Below are 8646 nucleotides of genomic sequence, written 5' to 3'. Positions count from 1 at the left end.
TCTGGCCTTGAGAGCCTGACTTGGGGCCCTTTGATTGGAAGAACGTGCAGTGCATCTCGGCATTGAGGGCGGCTTCCTCGGGGCGCGGCACCGCCCGCCTCTGAGTCCGCCTCTGAGTGGGCGTGGGGCCCTCCGAGGGATCTCAGCCAGGCTGGCGGTTAGGGGGGCGGTTACGTTGCATCCAGCTGGGGTTGGCGCTCCGGGAGTCCCTGAGCGGAGAGGCAGGGCGGTCTTCCCAGGCTGCTGGGATTCCTTCGTCTCAGAGTCTCAGACTCACAGGAAGCTATGAAAAAATAGTATTATAAAGAGGACATGTGGGTCTTATGCATCTAAAGGCTCCTAATTTTAGTACTGCAGGGTGGCTCCTTTAATTGAGGTAAAATATACATAACATCATATATACCATTTTAACCATTTTAAAGTGTTACATTTTCCAAAAATGTGCAGTTCAGTGGTATTAAGTACCCTCACATTGTGGGACAACCATCACTACTGTCCTTTCCAGAACTTTTTCGTCTTCCCCAACTGAAACCCTGTCCCCATCACTTACTCCGCCCTCCTCCCTCCTCCAGCCCCAGGCAATCACCGTTCTAGTTTCTGTCTCTGTGGATTTGACAACTGTAGGTGCCAGGTAAGTAGAATCATGCAGTATTTGTTCTGTGGCTGACTTGTTTCACTTAGCATAAAGTTTTCAAGGTTCATGCATGTGTAGCATGTGTCGGAATTTCCTTTTAAGGGGGAATAGCATTCCGTTGTGTGGACATGCCACATTTTGCTTCTTGGTCCGTCCCTCTCCGGACGCCTGAGTTGCTTCCACTTTGTGGCTATTGTGAATAATGATATGAACATGAATGTACAAATAATTCTTTGAGACTCTCCTTTTCATTCTTTTGGGCGTATACCAAGAAGTGGTATTGGATCAAATGGCAATTCTATTTTAAATTTTTTGAGAAACTGCCTTACTCCTCTCAGGATGATCTCTTGTTCAAGGTATATTTTCGATTTCGCCTCATCAGCTGACTATAAGGCCATAAGGCTAACGGAGAAAGGGACGGTGGATGGGAGGCCTAGTTGCCCTGAGTCCCTAGGCACACTTCATTCCCCTTGTTTTAATCCTAATTTTTTTTTTCTTTTGAAGTTTGTCCTGTTTCATCTATTCTCCAGTTTCTTGAAGAGGGCTGGAAAATGCTTTTGGCTCCTTGTGTGTGAAGGTGCGTCTTTTATGGATGCTGGAGAGGTGGTGGATAGAGGGGCAGTCGTACGTGGGTACCTGTTGGCCAGGTTCAGCTCACCAGTTGGGTGAGCTGCGGCCACGCAGCAGCCCTTCTCTTTAGCCCTAAATAGGGAGTTTGGAGGAGAGCCAGGGTTTCTGGATTCATGCATTTTGATATTTTCAATAGTGTATAAAATGTTTGAAATAGGAAACCCGATCATTGTTTCTGTTAATGACTGAGAAAGGGACTCTTTCACCGAGTTTCAGAAAAGTGAAGACGGTTCTGTTTTGGTCTTTGTAGAATCTAGGTGATTGAATGCATCTCAGTTTTAGAAGTCACCTTGCCTAATCTCCCACCCAGTGCTGGAGTATTCCACGGACTCCATGTAGGTACTGCACCTTTGCAGGAATACTGCTGGTGTTGTGAGCTGCCTTACCTGTCCTGTTATTGGAGACCCCTGCTTATTAGGAAACTTAAAATGAACTCAAATGAGCTTCCTCGCTCATTGGTCCTAGTCCTTTGGAGTAACATAGGCCAGTTCTGCCTCCTTTTCTCCATCCTTTGGGTATTTGAAGGTCTATCTTGTAGGACACAAAATGTGGGAAAATAGCTAGGCAGGTTTAAAAATTCTCAACTCTACCAAGCATGGTGGTGACTCATGCCTGTAATCAATCCCAGCACTTTGTGAAGCTGAGGCAGGAGGATTGCTTGAGCCCAGGAGTTTGAGACCAGACTGGGCAACATAGCAAGACCCCATTTCTAAAAAAGAAAAATACAAAAATTAACCAGGCATGGTGGCACACACCTGAAGTCCCTTCTACTCAGGAGGCTGAGGTGGGAGGATCACTTGAGCCTAAAAGTTCAAGGCTGCAGTGAACTATGGTCATGCCACTGCACTCCAGCGTGGGAGGCAGAGCAAGACCCTGTCTCCAAATAAATAAATAAATAAACAAAATTCTCAACTCATTCATCAAAGTATCCACTGTAGCTCTCCATGATCCTGGTGTTTTTTATTTTTTATTTTATTTTTTATTTTTATATATTTTTTAGAGGAGTCTGGCTCCATTGCCTGGCTGGAGTGCAGTGGCATGATCTGAGCTCACTGCAGCCCCCACCTCTCTGGCTTAAGTGATCCTCCCACCTCAGCCACCCATCGGGGTAATTTTTGTATTTTTTGTAGAGATGGGGTTTTGCCATGTTGCCCCAGGCTGGTCTCGAACTCCTGGCTCAAGCAATCCACCTGCCTCCATCTCCTAAAGTGTTTGGATTACAGGTGTGAGCCACCACACCAGGACAATCCTGGTGGCTTTAAAGGTTTCCCATTGCTCTCAGGCTAATGACCTATAAGCACCTGGAGGGCTTGGGCTTTTACTCCCTCAGCCTTAGCCACCTCCCTTAGCCTTAGCCCACACTTCTCTCCCCTTGCTAACTGTCATCCAGACACATTGTTTTTCCCTTTCCATACTCCTCTCTGTCTGGGAATCCAAACTTTCTTTTTCATTTCTCTTAGTTAATTATTATTTTTACTCTAACAGCCTTACTGAGATATTCACTTGCTGTACAATTCTCCCACTTACAGCATACAATTCAATTTTCTAACATATTCATCACCCCCTGAAGAAACCCTATACTGATTAGCAGTCACTCCCCATTCTCCCCTTCTCTCAGCCTCTAGAAACCACGAATCTACTTTCCATCTCTATAGATTTGCCTTCTAGACATTTCATATATATTAAATTATGCAATTTGTGGTTTCTGATGGGCTTCTTTTGTTACCAATATATCATGGGTTTGGTCTAGGTCCTGCTGCTCACCGCACAGAAAGCCAATCACTGAGATGACAAGTATTACCAGGGAAGAAGGCTTTAAGTGGGTGCTGCAGCCCAGGAGATGGGAGCTCAATCTCAAATCCATCTCCCTAACCTAAAACCAGGGATTTAGATAGCAGGGAAGAAATGTAACAATGCATAAGAAAACAGGAACCAGGGAGGGGCAAGGAAGCAATCCTGATGAATGAAGGGTCCTAAGTCTCATTGCCTGGATGTGGTGATCTGGTGAGTTTCAGTTCTTTGATACTTTTTTTGAAAGGCCTGAAGGTCTTTTCCCCAGAAAGGAACTCAAACAAAACAAATATAAGCTTGAAGCTTTAAGACCAGAAGGATCAATTTCTATGTTTATGCGAAAGAATAGTCTATGGGACTACTGGGTCAGTTTCACTTTCGCTTAGTATACTGTTTTCAACGTTAATCCACATAGCATGTGTCAGTACTTCATTCCTTTTTATGACTGGGTATTCCATTGTGCAGATATACAGTATTTTATTTACCATTCATCAGTTGATGGACATCTAGGTTCTTTCCACTTTTTGGCTATTATGAATAATGCTGCTATGAACTTTCATCTATACGTTTTTGTGTAGACATATGTTTTCAATACTCATGGGTATATACCTAATGAGAGGAATTACTGTGTCATACGATAGTTCTATCTTTAACCATTTGGGGAACTGCCAGACTGTTTCCCAAAGCAGCTGCAGCATTTTACATTCCTACCAGCAGTGTATGAAAGTTCCAGTTTCTTCACATCCTCAACAACATTTGTTATTGTCCATCTTTTAAATTATAACCATCCTAGTGGGTGTGAAGCGGTGTCACATTGTGGTTTTTATTTGTATTTCCTTGATGACTAATGATGTTGAGCATCTTTTTATGTGTTTACTGGCCATTTGTATATCTCTCTTCAGAGTCTTTACCTATTTTTAAATTGGGCGAGTTATCTTCTTACTTTTTTTTTTTTTAGATGGAGCTTCCCTCTATTTCCCAGGCTGGAATGCAGTGGTGTGATCTCAGCTCACTGCAACTTCCACCTCCTGTGTTCAAGTGATTCTAGTGCCTCAGCCTCCCAAGTAGCTGGGATTACAGGCACCTGCCACCACGCCCAGCTAATTTTTTTTTTTTTTTTTTTTGTATTTTTAGTAGAGACGAGGTTTCACCATGTTGGCCAGGCTGGTCTCTTTGTTGACTCTTTTTTTTTTTTTTTTTTTTTTTTGAGGCGGAGTTTCGCTCTGTCTCCCAGGCTGGAGTGCAGTGGCCGGATCTCAGCTCACTGCAAGCTCTGCCTCCCGGGTTTACGCCATTCTCCTGCCTCAGCCTCCCGAGTAGCTGGGACTACAGGCGCCCGCCACCTCGCCCGGCTAGTTTTTTTTTTGTATTTTTTAGTAGAGACGGGGTTTCACCATGTTAGCCAGGATGGTCTCGATCTCCTGACCTCCTGATCCGCCCGTCTCGGCCTCCCAAAGTGCTGGGATTACAGGCTTGAGCCACCGCGCCCGGCCTTCTTTGTTGACTCTTAATCATCCTTCAGTCTCAGACAAAACATCCCTTTCTCAAGGATTGTGATTAGCTTGCTTATGTGCTTATCTTTCTCCCTGCTAGTCTGTAAACTGAGGGTAGGCCACTATATTCATTGTTTTTGGCACCAAAGAGAAACTAAATTAATGTCTTTTGAATAAATAGGGCTTTCTCCTTTTAAAGATCCTTTCAATACAGTAACCACACTATGTATAAGTAGCCACAAGCCCATTCAATAATACTACTAGCTCTTATAGCCCATCTGTCTCTGCCTTGTCTACCACAATATCACTAGAGACTTTGCTAAATGCAATGGTAAAAATCAAAATACAGGCTGGGTATGGTGGTTCATGCTTATAATCCCAGCACTTTGGGAAGCCAAGGTGGGAGGATTGCTTGAAGCCAGGCATTTGAGACCAGCCTGGGAAACAGAGAGAGACCCCATCTCTATAAACCACACCTCCCACCCTCCCAGAAAAGAAAATGAAGTCACCAAGGATGGCTGACTGACTGATCAAGTGACTTTACCTGATGGTTTGTAGAATATTTACCTTCACCCACGTGGGAGGATTGCTTGAGCCAATCCTCAGTGTGGATTCAGGAACTCGATTTAATTGGTATCCTGATCGTGGATTAGATTCTCAGGGATACCTTCACTAAGTAAAAACGATAATAGCTACTCTTAAGTAAAATAATGAATGCATCAAACACTCTAAATCCATGGTGCTGTGCTAAGCTCTTTCTGTATTTTATCTCATTTGATATTACAAACCTTTGATGTGTTAATCATTACTATCTCCATTTTTACAAGTAAGGAAACTGACATTGAGAGATTAAGAGACTAGCCCAAATCACAAAGTAAATGAGATTTGAATCCAGTCTTGATTCCAAATTCTACAGTATTCTAGATTCAAAGAGACTAAATGATAAGCTGGAGAGCCAATTTTACTTTATAACAGGGTTAGAATGGCAGAAGGGACCTGACATTCACACCTCTAACCAGTGCATCCTCTTCCTGAAGGCAAATATGCAGGAAATCTGTAATAAGAACTTCCTTTGGTGAAGGCCAGGTGCAGGGGCTCACAATTGTAATTCCAGTACTTTGGGAGGCCAAGGTGGGAGTTTGAGAACAGTCTGGGCAACATATTGAAACCCTGTCTCTACAGACAAAAACAAAAACATAGAACAACTTCAAGAAAACTCTTGATATGGATCAGAACAAGAGGAATTATCTATCTGATCCAAATGCTTAATGACTTTAAGCCACAATCCACTCACTGCCACAATAGAGATATACCTGCCAATGCCACTCAGGTAATCCCATCAAAAGTGGTAATGAGGTCTGCAGCATGAGTTGCTCTTAGTGATCCCAGGCTGAGACCTTGGGATTGCAGCATTTTATTATATGTATGTACAAAACATCTGTTGAATAATCTTCTAAATTGATGCAATACATTCATATCAAGAATACCTGTCCGTAATCTCCGTAAACCCTCTCCTTTCTGTTTTTAAAAGAAGTAACAGCGTTTCTCCTCACATGACAAAGAAGTGACTTCACCATCCATGAAATAGTGAATAGGAGCTCTTTGGAAGGAAATTAGCTCTACTTCTTGGTGGAGATGAGAAGGGAGAGTTCCTCTGAAAATCAAGGCTCTTGTCATGCGAGGAGCCAAAGTTGTTTTTTAGAGTGTGGAGAGTTGAGAAGATAAGACAGGGAACATCCACTCATGTTTTTCTTATTCCATAGGCCTCTCAATTGGGCAAAGCACTCCAGACCTTTGGAAGAGTGACTCCAAAGGCAAGCACCTGCTTGGCAGGCCCCTCAGTTTCTACGCAAGTATAAGTGAGTATATAAAATGGGAGTACTTGTGCTGTTGAATACCTTATTTCCAAATGAGATTTGCTGGTGTCCCTGTGGCTGTGAGAAGGCCTCTGCTGAATTGATGCAACTTGTGTGTTCTCATCTCTTCTCACCCTGGATTGACTTGCCCAAAGGGAAGCCATTATTAACACTATGATAAAACCACACTTAATCTGGGACTCTCTTCATGCAGTGTTTCTTAACCAATGATAAACATGAGAGTTACTTTCGGAGCTTAACAAATTTAAGATGCTCAAGTTCTACCCAAACTGACTGAATCTCCAGAGGTGAGGCCCAGGGATGTATACTTTTGAGCCAGACCTCAGTTTACCCTCCAGAGCTTAGCCTCTTTGCTTATAAGGTTGCATGACACCCTTTGTTTGTCTGTCAGCCACTCTGATAAAAAAAAATTGGTAAGGGATAAGTTTTTGAGAAGGAGGAGCAAAGGTGTTCTTGGCCAGTGAGGGCCAATGACAGGGAAACGCAAACAATATATCCATAAGAAAGGTAAATTACTCTATAGAGCATTTAGGATAAATGAACATCTCATGCCTAGGGTTGAGAGAGGGTACCAAAAAAAAAAAAAAAAAAAAAAAAAAAAAGACCAGAGCTCGATACACAAAGCAATAAATGGAATAAAGATTTTTTTCCTTGTAAATTAAAAAAATCCCTTGTTACTGAGGTATAATTTATTTTATATATAGTTCAATGAGGTGTTGTAGGATAATACATTTTTTGTAAATTATTATATTGTCATATAATCATACATTCATTTTTTAAAGTCAGAAATGTATATAACCATTAAACTTACAAATAAGTCATTCAGAGATACAGATACACGAGCATATTTTATATCCACCACAACAATTATTACTATCTCAACAATTCCATCACCCCCCAAATTTCAAGGGTAGGTGTTTTTAAATGTCAGAAGAGTCTCCTCAGTGGGAGGAAGGTTAGGGAAATATCTTTTGGCTTTTGGCTCTGTGCCTTGGGTTTAAAGGCAGGGATTTGGCTTTACTGTCATTGATTTGGAACCTGATATATAGGACCGTAAGAAAAGAAATAGACTCTAACAAGTTCTGTGCTAAGACTGTTGAGTCTCACCATGGTGACTCTTACTGTTTAGGCAATGATGGAGGTGGGGCAGACCATATGGATAGCTGGCCTGGGAGAATAACACTCCAAGGCCATTTCTACAATGATTCAATGTTTCACTGTTAATCAGAGACTGAGCAGCTATTATACTTTTTAAGATGTCTTGAATTTGTGTTGCTTGCTCAGTGTTTTGTATTTCCTTATTTCTTAAAATATATTAATATTAAAATCTTTAATATTCTTAAAACCAAAGGAGAGTAAGACATCAAGTCTTACTTAGTCTTGCTCTAGCCAGACTTGGGGTAAGGAAACCCTAGGAAAGTCATGGCTGCTAGAAAGAACAGGGTGAGACAAATGAGAGACCAGGTCTCTGTGGCGCTCTGTATCAGTTAAGCTAGATTTGACTGCACCTCATAGCAAACCCAGTAAAAATGGCTTAATACCAGTAGCATTTCTTGTTTTCTTAAAATCTGGAGGTAGGTTCTCGGTGTAACAATGTTGTCAGAGATGCTGGCTGTTTTTCTCCTTCCACTCTGCATTCTTCGTTGTGTCGCTCTGACTTCCCAGTTGTTGCAAGTTGGAGACCACAGTTCCGAGCTTCACTTCCTCATAGAACGTGTCTCATTCAAGGAAGAAGGAAGATAAAGGACCATCCATATGGCTCTTTATTTTAGCAAGTAGAAAATCTTTTCCAGAAGTTGTTTCCAGATCGACATCTCATTTGATAGGATTAAGTCAACATGACTTAGTCATATAAGAATAGAATGAACATAATCTTAAATCATTTGGATTCATCCTTTGGGGAAGGGCATGTTGACTTCTCAATGAAATCAGGGTTCTGTCAGTAAGGAAGAAGGAGAGATGGCAATTGCATGGACAACCAACAGTGTTCACCATATACTTCTCTTCTCCCTTTGACATCACTTGTAGGATTTTATCTACTACATACCTACTAATGTCTTCCATATCTATATACAGTTATTTTTCTGAGTTCCAGATACGTTATCATCTCCCCATTGTACATCTGCAATTGAGTGTCCTCTAGTAGCTCAAAGCACATGCCTAAAATTTTACTCACCATTCGTCCTGGAACGGAGAAGACCTCCATATTTCTACCAAAAAT

At 41.9% G+C, this 8646-nt stretch overlaps 1 protein-coding gene across 33 annotated transcripts in view; it reads left to right on the top strand.

Annotated features, from left to right (window-relative positions):
- Positions 1 to 8646, top strand: part of LOC105471788 (interleukin 37) — a 170577-nt gene that overhangs the window by 319 nt on the left and 161612 nt on the right. For 28 of the 33 annotated variants that reach the window (XM_011724518.3, XM_071077078.1, XM_071077076.1 and 25 more), the window contains exons 1-2: positions 164 to 376; positions 6312 to 6407. The gene's annotated coding sequence lies outside the window, so the exon portion shown is untranslated. Of the gene's footprint in view, positions 1 to 75; positions 377 to 505; positions 632 to 1138; positions 1212 to 3041; positions 3269 to 6311; positions 6408 to 8646 lie in introns of those variants that run through there. The other 5 variants (XM_071077058.1, XM_071077057.1, XM_071077059.1 and 2 more) reach the window with 5 other exon arrangements.

This window comes from Macaca nemestrina, chromosome 13 (assembly GCF_043159975.1).
Source record: "Macaca nemestrina isolate mMacNem1 chromosome 13, mMacNem.hap1, whole genome shotgun sequence".
Lineage (NCBI taxonomy): Eukaryota > Metazoa > Chordata > Mammalia > Primates > Cercopithecidae > Macaca > Macaca nemestrina.
The sequence above is the reverse complement of the archived record's forward strand: the minus strand, read 5'-3'. Positions and strand labels throughout refer to the sequence as shown.